Source organism: Aulonocara sp. 'chitande type north' Nkhata Bay, linkage group LG10, assembly GCF_057382095.1.
Source record: "Aulonocara sp. 'chitande type north' Nkhata Bay isolate Kocher_YH1m ecotype deep benthic linkage group LG10, A_spYH_male_GT1.1, whole genome shotgun sequence".
Lineage (NCBI taxonomy): Eukaryota > Metazoa > Chordata > Actinopteri > Cichliformes > Cichlidae > Aulonocara > Aulonocara sp. 'chitande type north' Nkhata Bay.
Genome location: NC_141353.1, coordinates 11,870,722 through 11,887,242, shown reverse-complemented (window position 1 = coordinate 11,887,242; position 16,521 = coordinate 11,870,722). Strand labels below are relative to the sequence as shown.

The 16,521-nt window shown below is 41.4% G+C and overlaps 1 protein-coding gene across 2 annotated transcripts in view; it reads left to right on the top strand.

Annotated features, from left to right (window-relative positions):
- sgcd (sarcoglycan, delta (dystrophin-associated glycoprotein)) overlaps nucleotides 1–16,521 on the top strand; it is a 425,600-nt gene that overhangs the window by 167,267 nt on the left and 241,812 nt on the right. The window lies entirely within an intron of this gene.

Here is a 16,521-nt window from a genome sequence, read left to right as displayed (position 1 = left end):
TGCACAGAGATGCTGTCATGCTCACACTTCCCACAGTGGGACCACACTTGGCTTGAGAACCTTTCAACTTTAATCTGAGCAGTTAGAAGAAAAGTAAATGGACTGCATTTGCAGTGATTAAAAACTGGTGTCATTCTGGACATTTAAAGGCCGTTACGCACCGAACACGAAATTATCCAGAATTTACCAGATCTGAACTCGCTGTGTAATATAAACACACACAGAGCGTGTAGCGTTTTTGTGAAAAAAATGAAGTCGACATGAAGCGACGATGAGCTGATCCTGATGTTCCTGAACAAGAAAAGGAAGAAACGGGAATCCTGAGTTTATCCAAAGTGGCAGCAGCATAGCTGGATCCAGGAGTTCAGTGCAGGTCAGTCACAACTACTTTTGTACATATTTGACGATGTCAGAGTTTGAGCTCACGTGAGTGCAGTTGGAACCACGTCTGAGGAGGCAGACGAATACTTTCAGCGAGTCGTCTAGTTGTGTGTCTGAGCTCAAATAGGATTATTTCACTATTTCCATCTCAATGAGATTTCAGTGCTGGTGCACAATTTGAGTTACGAGCACACGTGCTGCTAAATGCAGCGGTCTGATTGGTCACATCTGTTTATTAGAATTTAAAAATCAAGCTTGCTTTGAAAAACTAAATGCTGCAAATTTGTCCAGTGAAATGGGCGAGTGGCTGCATTAAGAACCGTTGAGTCAGAAAAATGTTTTAATGCACAAAATATTTGGACATATTTTAAGTGTCTGGTGGAAGTCCATCGTTGCTTTTGCTGTTTGAGTCAATACACTGATCTCATCTTATTACCAAGATGGGGTAAGAAGTTGGGTTATTTTCTCAGACTCCTGCTGGTCATCATGAGGGCTGCAGGTTAAAGACACGTTTTCTCCACAGACACTTTCAGTGTCACTTCAGTGTTTATTCCTGCTGTTTTAGTTTTACTCTGGAACCGAAATCATCTCAAATGTTTTCAATCTGATTAAAAAGAAGTTTGTTAAAAATATTCGGTGAGTTTGATCGAAGCTGAATGCCTTGATAGTGACTGCACTCTGTAAAAGTGCTCCCCAGGTGGAGTTTATTTATTATGGCAGTCAGAAAAGTGCCTCATGTGCATGTAATAGCTCAACACAGATATCTTCCATATTTGCTGTTGCCGCTCTATAATCAGAGCTTTGCATGGCCATTATGAGTCATCTCTCCCAGAGATATCACCAGTCTGTGGCCTCTCACAGCTGCTAACAGGTTCAGTGCTCTGGTATAACATCATTTAGTGTCCATAGATCTTCCAGCTTTTCTTAAAGAGCAATGTTAGCAGTCCTGATGACCTCCCTAACATGAGCACATGACTTCTACAGGTCTGCCAGATCATCTGAGTTTCTTTCTGTTTGTCACTGATTAGAACGACGATAGCTGCTCACTGAACCTACTAGAATGTACAACAAGAGGTTATCAGGAGTCATAACAACTGATAAGGGCCATTCAGAGTGAATGAGTGTGAATACCCGGGATTAGATTATTAGAGATAAGTTTCCAAAATGTACTATGGCAGTGTGCAGTAATGAAGTGCAATACTAAAGCAAAGCACTCAATTTCTTTCCAGCACTGATGATTCAGTGTTTCTTAGCTAAGTGGAGCGGAAAAGCACAGGTGCCTCTCCTGAATTCTGGCCTACGCAGCATCTGCTTTGGGCTGAGATGGGCGCCAGACGCTGCTTACTGTTGATTCTGCTGTGCTGGTGTAAATGAATAGAAAAGCCAGAAGCAGTCGGCTATACTCTGGTGGCGCATTTTGTCATATTGCCAGAACCGTTTGACTGATTTCACACGTGTTTCCTAAAGCGAGAAAACACAAAATGGTTTTATGAAATCAAACGGAAGCAAACAGAGAGGCTACCCGGGAACGACAACAAACTGCCAGGCATGTCAACTGCACCGTGTGAGGATTTAGAGCAGCATCTAAGTGTGATTCTGAGGGCACAGGTCAGGTTTGGGATCAGCACCTGGCTCCAGATTCATCTGAGGAATAGGTCTTATTTGTTTTGTGATATGAGGTGACACTGGAGAGCCCAAAGGTTCACTGTAATGTGGCTCAGATGGCAACTTGGCACCAAACATGACTGTTAAGCAAATCCAACAAAGCATCTGGGAGAAGAAGTTGACGTGAACGAAGAGGGGAAGAGGAGCCGTTAGCACTGTCAAGAGCAGTAAATGAACAGGCTCACTTTGATATTTTTATATAACTTTTTAACTTGAGTATATAGCTACACATTTTCCTTTATTAGGGTCTTGTCTAAACTTGTCTAACATGTAGGTACCATATGATTTTTTTTCAGTATTTTATTTGTTCCTGAGTAAATCAGTTTAGCTGAGATTAGAGTTATAGTTTTCACACAGCTGAATAATCGTCAAACAGAAAACTGATGACACAGAAGTGTGAGATGTTTGAGACAGCTGGTGATGCACATCTGAAGGCTAGACCGTCCCATTTCACAAGCCTCGCACTTCCGGCCTTCTCAGTCTTCGAAGGACCCGGCCCACGTAGACCACGAAGGCCGGGTTCTTCGAAGGATACGGCCTAGGTTTTGGAACACAGCTACTGTCACAGTAAAGCTTTGTTTCTTGTTTCCTGCTGCTTTATTCAAACTTTGATGTCAAAAGAATGTATTGGTAGTTAAAATAGATAGTTCACGAATACTCTTGGTCTCTATGATGACGCCATGGAAGCCACATGTTGCCGTTTATATTTGCTCCATGTGTGAGATGCAGGACACAGCAGCGATTGCCGCCCTTCGGTTTATTTTTCACGAAACTCGGAAACGCGAGTCTCCCCAAAGATGTAAATATTGACAAGACGTTAAGATTTAATATTCAGCCTGCACGTCTGCGCCTTTATGTTTGTGCGCGAGTGTGCACATGCCCTGGAGCACACATGTTTTTGTCTCAGTTTTACTTTGTGACTGAGCACTTTTAATGTTTCCAGCAAGGATCTGCTCCATATTTCATCAGTTTACATGCACTGCAGAAGCATCCTGACAGTGAATATGCATTTTTTTCTAACACACTGGGATTACGTGCCTGACTTGTGGCTCTAAAAATTTTAAAAAAGCCCACAAAGGGATGCAAAACTATTGCCTGTGGTAGTGTTTGGTGTTGGTGAAAGCATGCTAATGATTCAGCAGTGGGATGACGTAAACAAGGGCTGGATGATGATCTGTGCAAAGAAAACTCCACAGAGTAAGACAACAGATCTGTCTGGGGAAGGTGAAGGAAACAGGAGAGCAGAGAGAACGGTTTGATGTGAATTTGGCAAAAGAAAAGAGGAAAAACATTTTTAGACGAGCCACTGGCTGACAGATTGCTTGTTGAGGTCACTGATTACCAGATCATGCATTAGGAAACACTTTGGTGCTGCAACTGGTGCTTCAAAGCGAAGCTGCCAACAATCTTGTGCATGAGTTACAGCCTGATGCCTCAAATGGATGATTTTTATCCCCTCACTACAAGTAAACAAGCTTGGTGGATTGTTTTTTTTCTTTTGTGACAATCCTTCAGTTTCCAAAAGCTCTTGAAAGACCAGAATATGTTGCAGGGAGAGTGAAATCTTTAGGTCTGTGGCTTCTGTCAGCAATTTTCCATCATCATCAAATTGAAACAAGCGCAGATCTTTTTTGATTTAAGGTAAGATTTGTAACCGTTATCAGAAATCTCGGCCTGTCTGTGGTAGGATACCCTACAGGTAAAAATCAAAAGCTTTAACTGATGTGAATTCGGTCGATTAGATAGTTGGCGCTGCTCTAATTTATTTATTTTTTAAAATCACCTGAACATCCTTTTCATCCCCTCGTACTAGAGCTGGATCTCCTTCATCAGGATTTTTATAAAGTTGTAAGTGTGTGGACAGTCAGTGAAGCCACTAGATGACTCTCCCACAGGCACCACAGTTCAGTTCATTTCATCTAAATATTCTCTTCAGTCACCTCCATACACTACAAACCCAGTGTGAAGCACCACGAGATGAATGTTGAGGGGGAAAATGATAAGCGTGCTCCTAGTTTTGCTCCTCGCCTGACATCACTGGGGTTGGAAACTGTACTTCAGTACGATTTCAGAAAGTATGTATGAAAACCCACCTGAATAAGTGATCATCAAGTGTGAGCACCTCTGTGAAAGAAGGAGTATTTTGCATTTTGCTGGTCTGGAGCATTCAGGTGTGTGGTTTAATACACTGCCACAAATAGTAGACATCACTGCCAAATCACCCCAAGGAGGAACTGCAAAAAACCCAAGAGATGCATTTCAGTTAGCGTGTTGAAGGCTAAAGTTCGTGACAGTGTGGAGGATGATTTGGGTTTGTTTTGCAGAGGCGGGGCCTGTGCAGTCATCGACTTGACCAAAGTATAATCGAGTCAAAAAATGACACCATCAGTTTGATTCATATAACGAGACAATAATCTGAAGCACAGCAGCAAATCGTGAACAGGAACCTGAAGAGATAACAATGAATGTGCACAGATTTCTTTGACTATTAAAGTCATTGAATTGTTTCCTGTCTATCTGAAATAAAAATGAAATTGTTATACAGTGTGATCGGTATCTTTGTGTGAACACTAATTCTGCTAAATCCAACAACTTCTGCCAGCAAAAACCTTCTCTGCCTCAGGTAAGAGCTTCAGGACATTTACATGTAACCAAGAATCCATTTAAGCAACTCATTTAAATTGAGATGAGACATGAGTCCTGCAGCTTTTCCATAAAGTGCACGTAACGCTGGGGGAAAGTGGCCGAATGCTCAGAGTTAAGAAGCAGCAAAACGGTTTCTATATATTTAAATCAAACACTTTTAATAAGTTTACTTTGCAGACTGTCATTCTAAAGGTTGTGGTTTCCAAGCTCATGATGTTTCTTCGATAATATAATTGGAGTAATCTTCTCTGCCTTGATAATGTTCTCTCAGTGCAACAAAAGACATATGACTGTTTGGAGCTTGTCGTCGCTTGTAAATTATTAGTTAATTGAATGCCCCTTTCATCAAACGGGTATTGTTGTTTCTTTGATGAAACCAGCTCATAGTGAAATCACAGCTGAATGACAAACACTTCATTTTAATGTATCCGAGCTTCAGGAATAAGCGCTGCATTTTCTGAGAACAATGAAACTGAATCTGAGGCGTTGGTTCATTCGTGTTCTCTTTAAATGAGGGTCACAGTCCAAACACAAAGGTCCATTTTGTTCCATTTATTCTTCATATGTTTAGAAATATTTAATTTTAACTGAAATATTGTCCTAACACTCTCCAGTTCCCTTCAAAGTAGCAAACGGTGAAGAGAATAGACAAAAAACATGAATCCAACCAACAGAACAAATAGATAAATATCAGCAACATAAAAAAAGAAAAACTGATACAGACTCTGGCTCTGCAAATATATTATTATCATTATCCTAATAGTTAAAGCAGTTATCTGCAAACTGCAATAATAAATAAGGAGTTCAATTGGACAATTATGAATGAATGAAGTGCTATTTATTATGATATGTAAAGATTCTGAGACCTCGCTCATACAGGCCTAAAAGATGAAGGTAGTAGCTGGACGATGCATCGATAGCAAAGTCGAACCACACCCAAAACCTTGTGATTGCTGTGATTGCTGCGGCCGTCTGCAGACATTCACTAACTAGCGACTGAGAGGGAGTGAAACATGAAATTACACAAACCAAAACCAGAAACTTTTCCCCTTCAAAGTAAAAGCCTGGGCGTGAACCCAGCCTCAGGCTCTGTTTCCAGTTTGGGTCTCGTTTTTCTTTATTCACAGTTTTGCTTCTGCTTAGTGAGAGGTTTGTGAGGCAAGTTGGCATCTGCCATGAAAACAAAGGGTGACCGGTGCAATCTGTTAGCACCCGAAACGCAAAATCGCAAAAGGTTTTACCTCTTTGCAACCAGTTTCACAGGGTGACTGCCACTCACCAACCAGTGGTTACTGGTCACTGAGCGGTCTACAGTCCTGTGTGACCGGGGCTGGCTGTGAGCACAGACACCACAGAAACCCCGCCCACCTGCTCTTCAAATCAGAATCAAGTTGCTTTAAAGGCAGGTACTCTGAAAAGGAGAGGAGCTTAAATGACTTCTTTAAAAGGGTTATTTTGATTTTGAATCATGCAAAAGTACAGCAGTGGCTCGGAGTAAGCAAAGCAGTACAACATATAAAGTATACAAAATATTTTCTACTGTGACATAGCATGAGGTAAAAACAGTCTTCTGGTCAGAAACATTCAGTCTTCCCAAAGGAGCCAAAGGGGGGAAACAAACCTTGTGCTTAACTACATAACAGAATAAAGAGATACGCTTGGACATAAAAGCGCTCACATAGACTGCCGGGCCACCTGTTGCATAGAAACACAATCATTAGATTTTCTAAATTGAAGAGAAACTCGTGGAGAACTGTGATAGTTTAGCTTCATGAAATCCCAATTTAGTTTTTGACAGAACCAAGGATGAGAGTCGGAGGAGGGAGGAAGATGAAAAATAGGATGCGGAAGAGGGAGGAGAACGGATAAAACACTATCTGCAAGAGGAAGAGGAGGATGGATAGATGGATGGATGCATACAAGAAAAAGAAAGATTAAAATTTGTAGAGACGGAGAAACAGAGACGGGCAGCCGTAGGAGGATAAAGTGGAGAGGGGCATATGATGGCCTGGCAGGTCTCCAAAGGCTCCCGGCAGCAATCCAGCTGCTTCTGAAGGCCACTTCGAAAAGCCCGTTAGCACTGCCAGAAGTACAGAGAGGAAAACAGAGAGCCTGAGAACCAGAGGGAGAACAGGGGAGAGGGGAAAATGAAATATTATGGGTGAGGCAGGAGAAAAAAATGGATGCTGAGCTGGGATGCAGGGAAGTTCTGTTTCGAAGACAAAAGCAGGGATGGAGAAATTCTCACTGCTTTAACGACTGGTTAAAAGCAATGAAACCAAAACGTTGATCCCAGCGGAGACGTGCACAGCTCGTGTGGCCTGACACGGTAAAACATTTGAGCTCGATAAGAAGGGACTGCGATGGTTTGCAGTTGATCATCACTTCCTAAGTGACGCATGACGAAAACAAATCTAACAATGTTTTAGAGAAGAAACTCATCTTCAGCAGAAGTAACCTGTGCTGTAGCTTCAAGGTGGCAAATTCCCCAGGGAGTGAATCCCACAATAAATATGAAGTAATAATATTTCAGCAGTATTCTGAGGATTTAGTGTTGTCAGAGTTTTATTTTAGGCTTTTTAAGAGCACGTTCATGTTGAGGGTCGCTGTCCATGGTCCTGAAAAAGCAGAGCTGAGACCTCGTACACAAGGACATTTTTGTGTTCACCATAATCTATGAATATTAAGAAAACATAAATGTGTGGACGAAGCTGAGGCAGATTTTATAGTTTAGTCGGCGGCTGCAGCGACTATGCATTTCAAAGAGCCGTCACATCTGGGTGCATGATGGTCGATAAAGTTAAACTTTTTTTTTTTAAAATCAGCCGTCTGAAGATTGTAAAATATTTAAACAGATTTCCCACAAAATAAGAAGATTATCAGATTATCAGAGTCTCGACACAAGAAGAAGACAAGCGTGTTTCAGCTTTGCTTTTACAGCGACTGGATTCTCCAGTAATAATGAATGTTTTGGGATTGTTTGTTGTTGGGATGTTTTGTTTCCAGTCTGTGGACTGTTTTCTGAATTTTACTCCAGATGCATTCTTCCATCTTCCCTAATCGTCCAAAAGCTCAGATATCTGTTGAGAGACTGTCGCTGTCCGTGGTGCTGAAACCCAAGTCTCCACACCAGGGTTTTTAAAGTTACATTTTACTGTGTTCTGCATATTCAATAATAAAGGAGAGCACACAGCTAAAATAAACAAATATATAAAACAAGGCATAATACCTGAAAAAAGGTGTTAATAGTATGGAATTATTATTATTAGAATTATTAAGTATAGCTCAATGACAAATGTTACAGGATGCATTCACACAAGCCTTTGTGTAAAAGTTTTGAGGAGTGATTAACAAGTAGATACTGAGAACTTATCCGTAATGAGTTCCGCTGCTGCAGCTTCACAGAAAACATCTCTTTGTAATGAGGTGGGCCGTGGGAGGGTCTGACCCAACGAACGCAGGCAGCTCCATACGGTGTGAGTAAATCTATAAAGTAGACATAAAGCCACGAGAGCTTAAAAAGTGATTAATAAAAATTTTAAAATCAATTTGAATTCAGCGAGGCTGTGAGTGATGCAGACCTTTCTACCATTTACAGAAGAAGGTATTTGGTGTGTTTGCTTACTTTAGTTCAGCTTTGTTGTCTGAAAGCAAAAGATCCATAAAAAAGGCATTTCAGCCAGTTGAGACTCGGGACAGTGGTTCAGTTAGAGATAAAATGAAGAATCAGAGTCAGAAAAACAGAGATGGCCGGGTGGAACGCGCCTTTGATTGATTTTACCACCATCAGTGTAGTTTCTTGTGATTCTGATGTTGTTAATCTGTGTGTGTGACCTTTGTGCTCAGGTCTGGGATTCATAAATATTTTTCTTTCCTGATTTCGTTCTCTGCAAACAAATTTGGAACCAAGGTTTCATGCTGAAAGATGTACGAGAAGAGTTATTAACAGGTTAACAGTGAGTTTCTGCCTCAAGTTCTCGCAGGGTCTTGGAACATGACGCAGGAACGAGCTGCCATGAAAGGAAGATTCCCACCTGCACCTTTAGCCACATGCGGTGGGTGGAGACCAAAATAATAAGATTGCCGATGCAAGCAGTGGAAATGAGCTGATTGTTGATGAGGAGCTTAGCTGAGCGCAGCTAAGCTCTTTCTACATTGAAAGCAACCAGCTCAATCATCTGACTCAGATGCCTCCTAGGTGAGATGTGACTGCTGTCAGACCCAAACATGTCTGAAATACAATGTCTCTCGATGGGCTTAGCAACACCTCAGTTTCCCCCAATCAGAGCTGGGAGACGTGATCCAGGGTGAGGGAGACTGCTGCCCCCGGCAACCTGAAAAATTGATGGATGAAAATTGCATTATTATTATTTTTAAACGGCTTTAAGAGAACAGAAAATAATTAAAATAGCTCATTTGCTAATTTACTGGCTAACTGGTGTCGGCTGATGTCCTTTGATTTGATCCTTGCTGAAAGTCATCACTTTCACCCTGTTTTATTGTAATATCTCAGTGATCTGTCTTCACCTTGTAGTGACAGATCAGGTGATCCTTATCCTTATCCTTATACTGCCTCTTCATTATAACTTTGGTTAATTGTCTTAATAACCACTTAATGGTTCAAGGTGTGCTGCACAAACAAACCCTTCATATTCATGAAGCGGGAATGTTGTTAAAAATAGCCAGTGGTCTTTGCCTGCTCGTGTCTGTCCTGACTACAGGACCAACAAAGCAGTGGAAGTAAAAGCCTGTTGGCATTTTAAAACGTTCCCTGTCACTTCCCACAGAATAATGGCTGCAAGTAGTATCCTCCCATGAGGCCTTATGATAATAGGCCCATATGTGCCAGCCACGGTGACGGTAATTAATTGCTACACAAAACTTGCGAGGTCGCTCCGTGGAGTACAGTGACCTCCAGACATGAGTGCAATGACACAGTGGGCTTTTTGCAGAGCGCTGTGGGAAGACTGGGGAGGGGCTGAGGAGTGGGATGAGTGGGGGTGGAAGGGGAGGGCAGATTAGTTAGCAATTTGACCTTTCCCACGAGGCACCGGCTCATCACCTCCTTCCTTTTGTTACAAGATTAGAGAATGTAAATGCAGTGGGAGCCCAGCTTGGGAATTCACTGTACTCTGTCATATTCTCTCTCTGGGCGTGTCTGAGAGTGAGGGTGAAGGGCAAAGGCGCAAAGCAAATCAGTTTTGAATGGGAGGGAAAGCAAGAGAAAGTGGGAGTGAAGTGGCGGTGAAAAGATGGCAAAGAGATCAGAGAAAGCAAGCAGGAAGGATGTCATGTAAAGCGGGGAGTGACTAGAGAAGGCTTGTTGATGGATGGATGAAAAAGAGGAAAAGGTGAGCGTCAGGCAGCGATCGGCAAGATACAGGGGAAGTGGTGGCACGATGGAGTGATGAGAAAAAAGGTAACAAGCGCACAAATAGAAGCCGGTGGGGATGTTGTGACTCAAGAAAAAAGACACTAATGAACTGGCTTCAGGCTTAAAAGATAAATGAAGAAATAATTGACCACGTTGCATTAGGGAGTCGTTTTATCTCCACGTTTCCAGTTTCGGGGCACTCGATGATCCTGAAGCATCATCAAATAAACTGCTCGCTCACCAAAAAAAAAAAAGTTGAGCCAGCATCTGCATCATTATTTCAATCCTGCTTGGCTGCATTTTTAAAATGAAAGAAGAAGACGTGTCTAAACCATTTTGAGAGCCCTGAAACCAGCAGCTGTTTGTTGGAGTCTTTCCATGAAGTTGGTTAAAGACCTGCAGCTTCTCAGGAGCATCTAAAGTAGCAGAATCCATGCGTGTGGTCCCGATGTTGCAGGCCTTGTACAATAACCAATCATAATTATTGATCATCCCTGACTTTGAGTGGGAACCTAAAGGTATAATGATTATGATCTATCAAAACCTCCGGCAGGTGAGCCGTCTCACACAAGCTCAGTTTCATAGTTAAATCATTTACTTCCCAGCAGCCATCCTCAAGTGAAGTCTTAGCATCCATCACAGCTGTCAGGACATCTTGATTCTAGTCTGAAGTATAAAGCTCTGCAAATACAATAAAAAAGTTTGTTGATTTTCAGACACAAACTCAGTCAGACGTGAATCTGTAATTCATGCAGCAGCTGTTGAAAAGTCCAGACAAACTGGCTTTCGACTGTATCCAACAAATAGTATGTAGCTTGCATATTGGAGACCCCCAATCAAACTAAATCTGGTGGATTTAGTTTGATTGGGGTGGAGCTGTGTCCATGTTATTCACGTATACATGACAGTAGTAATGTCCTGCACTTCTAAATGGACAAGAAAACAATAAATATAAAAGCATTCAGATGGATGGAGTCCTGCTGTCAGTGTGTGGATTTGTGTGCACTAAAGGAGAGCTTAACAAAGTGTGCTGAGCGTTGAAATGATGACATGACTGCAAATCAAAACCTTAACAGGGGACTGTAATTTACTCTAACTGGGATTGTGGTGCTGTGAGAGCCGTTTGTGAGCAGGAATAACGTGATAGTTACAAAGTAATAATTGAGAACGCGACGGCACTGAAACGAAACTCTGATGGCAAATGAATCGTAAACAGACGTGTGAAATCAATGCCATTAACAGCTATTTGGAATAAATTTAAGACTTGAGATTTGTGGCACTAACAAAGTGCCTTCAGGTCTTTCTACTGGTCAGCAGGAGCGCGAGTCCTGTGCTTCCAACAATAAGTCAAATCTTAAACGAGTCTGTGAGAAAGTTATTCTTTTCACTTCAGCTGTCAGTAAAAATTCTCTTGATGACTTTTTTTCTCAGTAATTAGTTTCAGCTCTGAACACAACATGATGTTAATTTTGTAAATCATCTTTCATTATAAAGTGAAATCGACAGTAAAGCAGGGTATGATTAAAGGTGCTTTCCTCTAACACAGAAACACATAAAAATAGATACAAACACAGACTTACAGATGTGCATAGACTTATTTAGATATTCTAACACTCAGAGTTGAAGGTTTAACAATGTATTTGAACTTTACAAAGCCAAGGTGCATTAATTTCTTGTAAGGGATAATGACTGACAACATAAAGAAATTTATGTTTGACAGTTCTTATTGGATTGACCAGTGAACAAGAAGGACAATTGCAGATTTACACATGAGGGGAAGGTCACTTGGAGCCGTTTCTATGTAACTACAGATTCCTGCATCATTGGCTCAAACCACTGAAAATAAGTACAAAGTTATTCACATGTGTAGCCAGTTTGCCGATGCCTGAAATAGGACATTGCCAGCTTTAGGAGAGAGAAACCACCACGACTTTAAGCCTGTCATGAACAGGAAACTGCTGAAATGCTGGCTTCGCTGCCCACAGTGTCGTAGGTTTTACATTGCCATGACTAAGAAGGTGCCAACCAAGAAAGAAGCCCCTCCTCCAAAATAGAAATCTTCAAGCTGCCCACATGGACAATCCAATTGCTTTCTAAAGAAACATTTTATGGTCAGACAAGACAAAGACTGAGCTGTCTGGCTACAATGACAAGAAGTATTTGAGTCTTTCAAAGCTACGTCACTCTGCTAACTGTCAAGCATGGCTGTGGTAGCATCATGTCCTGGCCTTGTGCCAGTGCTGCTGGTATACGGCACAAAGTTGACGAAATAATGAAGGAGGAATTGATCAGATAATCAGCCAGAAGCTTGCTGATGGCTACCCAAAGCATCTGGTCAATGTGCAACTTACTAATGAAAATTTAGCTAAATATTATTTGGCGTGTATCTATCCATCTATCTCCATCTCACCCAAGAAATCACCCAAGAAGTCTCAGATTATCATGACAGCCTTGCCCATGATCAGTGTGTGTAAACTTCCATCTACACCTGTAAGGTCTATGGTTACAGAAGTCAGGTGTAAGATAGTTTGTCATGCACTTTATTGTTTGTAAAAACACCTTCAGCCTTTCTGACTGCTGTCACACCAAAGCAGAAGTGTTTTCTGTTTTGTAAGGTTTAAAATAATTGACTTCACCTTGAAAAGTAATTACAGAAGAAGAGAGAAGTTTACGATTTGCTTAGACAGAAAACTACAAAGAAAATAAACAATTCCCTTCTGCTCTTTAATAACCACTGTAGAGCTCATTAATATAGTGCTTCATCCGCTAATTGCTCAAAACCAGCAGGTTGAACTGGGAAGCTTAGATATGCAAATTCCTCTCAGAGTGTAAGTGGGATACTGTAGAACAGAAAGGTGCTCAGTCAGAGGAGACAGCGCTGTGGTAGTGCTGCTGGGTGCCACACTGTTGGCATGACAACCTGATTGTCTTCGACCATGTCTTCATCCCTCAAGACAGAACAAAGAGTGGAGATCTCGGAGGACTTTGATGCAGAGCAAGTCAAAGGCTGCCCAAAAATTCGAATAAGCTTGGCCTCTGAATCCCTTTCATATGGAGTCTGTCAAAGCTAAAGACCTTCAGCGCTTAATCATTATCAGTGAATTACAAAAAACCCCCAACAATTATCTGGTATTTAAAGGGGCATTACAGCAGTTTTTTATAAATAAAAGATCAGTTTGCTTTCCACAGTATGAAAAGAAGGTCTCCATTATATTCTGAAGTGGTTCAGTCTGATGTAATCTGCAACCCAGATTACGCAGAGTCAGAAACGCAGAAACATGTGGGACTACTACGAGTGACAGATGTGTGCCCCAGCGTGGTGTTAGCACTTGACCATGTTGGTAGTTTCCAAGCTTTTGGAGAATTTTATGGCATTTTTCTGACAAAAAACATGACCTGCTGCACTGTTAATTGTACTAATAGCCTGCTTCAGTTTTTGTTATTTGTGTAAATTCTAGTGTTTCATTACCCTGTTGCTTAGCACAATTAGTAGATATCCTTTCATGTGCAAGGGACTCATAAAAACTCCTATTATAATAAAAATAACTGAATCTTTGTTTAAGCAGACCCTCGAGATTAAAAATCTGTTTAGCAAGAATATTATGTCAAAGACAGTCTGATCAACAGGAGTTGCACAAAGTAGTAACAGACACACAAAAACAAATACACACTGAAAATATACGCAACAAAATACATCAAAGGTTCAAGCAACACTGATTACAACAACAACAACAAACAACAACAAACTTTATTTATAGAGCACATTTAAAAACCAGCGGTATACCAAAGTGCTTAACATAAAAGACAGAAAAGTAACATGAGTATTAAAAGGCCTCAGCAAAGTATCAAATATACTCACAGGTCATTGCCACTAATACACAGGGGTAGTATAAAATGCATATCAAGTAAAAACATAGTAAAAGCACAAGCCATAAAAAAAATGTATAAAGAAAAATAAAGTAAGTCTAAGAGTCAGGTACGAGCATTAACAAGCAGGAAAAGCAAGATTAAACTATTAGATTATACTGCGAGATGTTTAATCTCGCTTTTCCTGCTTGTTAATGCTCGTACCTCTTAGACTTAGGTTTTTAACCATGATTTAAAAGATTGGATAGAATCGGACGCCCAGATCGCAATCGGAAGGTTATTCCGCAACTCTGGTGCAGCCAGGGCAAACGCCCGGTCACCTCTAGACTTCAGCCGAGATCTAGGCTGCACCAAGAGCAACTGAGTAGATGATCTTAATGCTCTGGCAGGAACATACGATTTAAGGAGTTCACTAAGGTAGCTCGGTGCTGTGTTGTTGGTCAAACGTAAGCAGCAGTATTTTAAATTGGATGTGGTATTTAATGGGTAGCCAATGCAGGTCAGCTAGAACAGGGGTGATACAGGCAAACTTCCCAGTTCTGGTCAGAATGCGTGCCGCAGCATTTTGGACTGTCTGCAGTCTATGAAGAAGGGCAGAATGAAGACCGAAATACAGTGAATTGCAGTAATCCAGCCTAGAAGTCACAAAGGTGTGGATGAGCTTTTCCAGGTCCTTATGCGGAACATACTGCCTAGCCTTAGAGATGAGACGCAGTTGGTAGAAACTAGATCTAACTACAGCAGACACTTGTTTATCGAGTTTGAACGAGCTGTCAAGCAACACGCCCAAATTGCTAACAGTGTCAGAAAGGGAGCTGGTAAGGGAACCAAAGGCATCAGGAAGTTGGCCACGAGGATCATTGCTGCCAAACACCACGATTTCAGTTTTCTTATCATTTAGGATAAGAGAGTTTGCTAAGAGCCATTCTTTGACCTCGCGCATGCACTCTTGAAAGCAGTGCAAGGACAAAGCAAGATCATCATTTAGTTTAAAGTAGATCTGTATATCATCAGCATAGCAGTGAAAGGCAGTGCAGCATTTCTCAAAGATTGCACTTAGACGGAGCATATACAGTGAGAAAAGAGTCGGGCCCAACACAGATCCTTGAGGCACGCCACAGCCGACAGGTGCAGCGGAGGAAGAGTGCCCAGGTTGACCTAGAAGGACCTATTGGAGAGGTATGATTTAAACCAATCAAGTGCAACACCTTTAATGCCTACAGTATGCTCAAGCCTCGCTAATAAGATATTGTGATCTACCATATCGAAGGCCGAGGATAAAGCCAATAAAACTAGGACCGCAGCGCGTCCAGTATCAGCAATTAGAAGAAGATCGTTGAGGACTCTGAGCAACGCTGTTTCAGTGCTATAATGTGGTTTGAAGGCAGACTGGAATTTATCATTAATGTCATTCTCATCCAGGTACGCCTGGAGTTGTAGAAGAACTATCTTCTCGAGGATTTTGGACAGGAACGGGAGCTTAGAGATCGGCCTGTAATTCACATAATCATTATAATCAAGGTTCCTTTTTTTAAGAACAGGCTGAACTATAGCATGTTTAAAAGCTGACGGGATGCAGCCAGAGAGTAAGGAAGATACTGGGTCCAATTACATCGAAGCAGTCCGTAACTATACGAGACGGGAGGGTATCGTGTATAGGATTAGTATTGTTCAATTGTTCAACTAAACGCTTAAGAGTAAGGAGTGGCACGGGCTCAAACTGATGGAAAGTAGACGAACAACCAGGGGTACAAACAGGGCTAGACATTAAAGGAAGTGAAGACTTAAGAGATGAAACTTTATCTAAGAAGTGTTTTAAAAATTGTTCACAAACAGCCGGAGAGCACACCAGCGGCATAACAGGGCAGGGATTGACCACTGAATTAAAAATTTTAAATAGCGTTCAGGGGTTGTGACCATTAGCCAGGGTAATTTTTGATAGGAAAGCCGCTTTGGCCATTTTGGCAGCAGTTTGTAATTTCGAGCGGCTGGCACGTAGGATTTCATAAAACACCTGGAGTTTATCTTTTCTCCACCTCCTCTCATCGCGGCGACACACACATTGTAAGGCGCGTGTAGAGTTGTTTAACCAACATTGGGAATAATTTCTAGGGCGCTTCATTTTAATAGGTGCAACAGTGTCAAGGATAGAGGAGCATATGGTTAACAAGGTGTTGGCAAAGTCCTCAATCATATGAAAGGTAGAACAATTAAAAAAAGAAACAGAAAAATTTGCCACATTTTCAGTATTAACTATGCGCATAGGGCGAAGGAGGGCCTCAAGGTGCAGTTCAGTATTACCTAAGTCAACATCAAAGATGACCGGGGAGTGGTCAGAGAACCCATCATTTTTTATATCCTTGATGCAAATGTCCAAACCATATGAAAAGACCAGGTCAAGGTATGGTCTTTAGAATGGGTTGGTTCATTAACCCACTGAATGAGGTTAAAAGAGTCAGTTAATGCAAGAAAATCTTTAGCTAACGGGTCATCCTTACAGCAGACATGTATATTAAAATTGCCAGTAATAAGAACACAGCCATATTTAAAAAGAACAGATCCTAAAACGTCAGCAAATTCAGAGATGA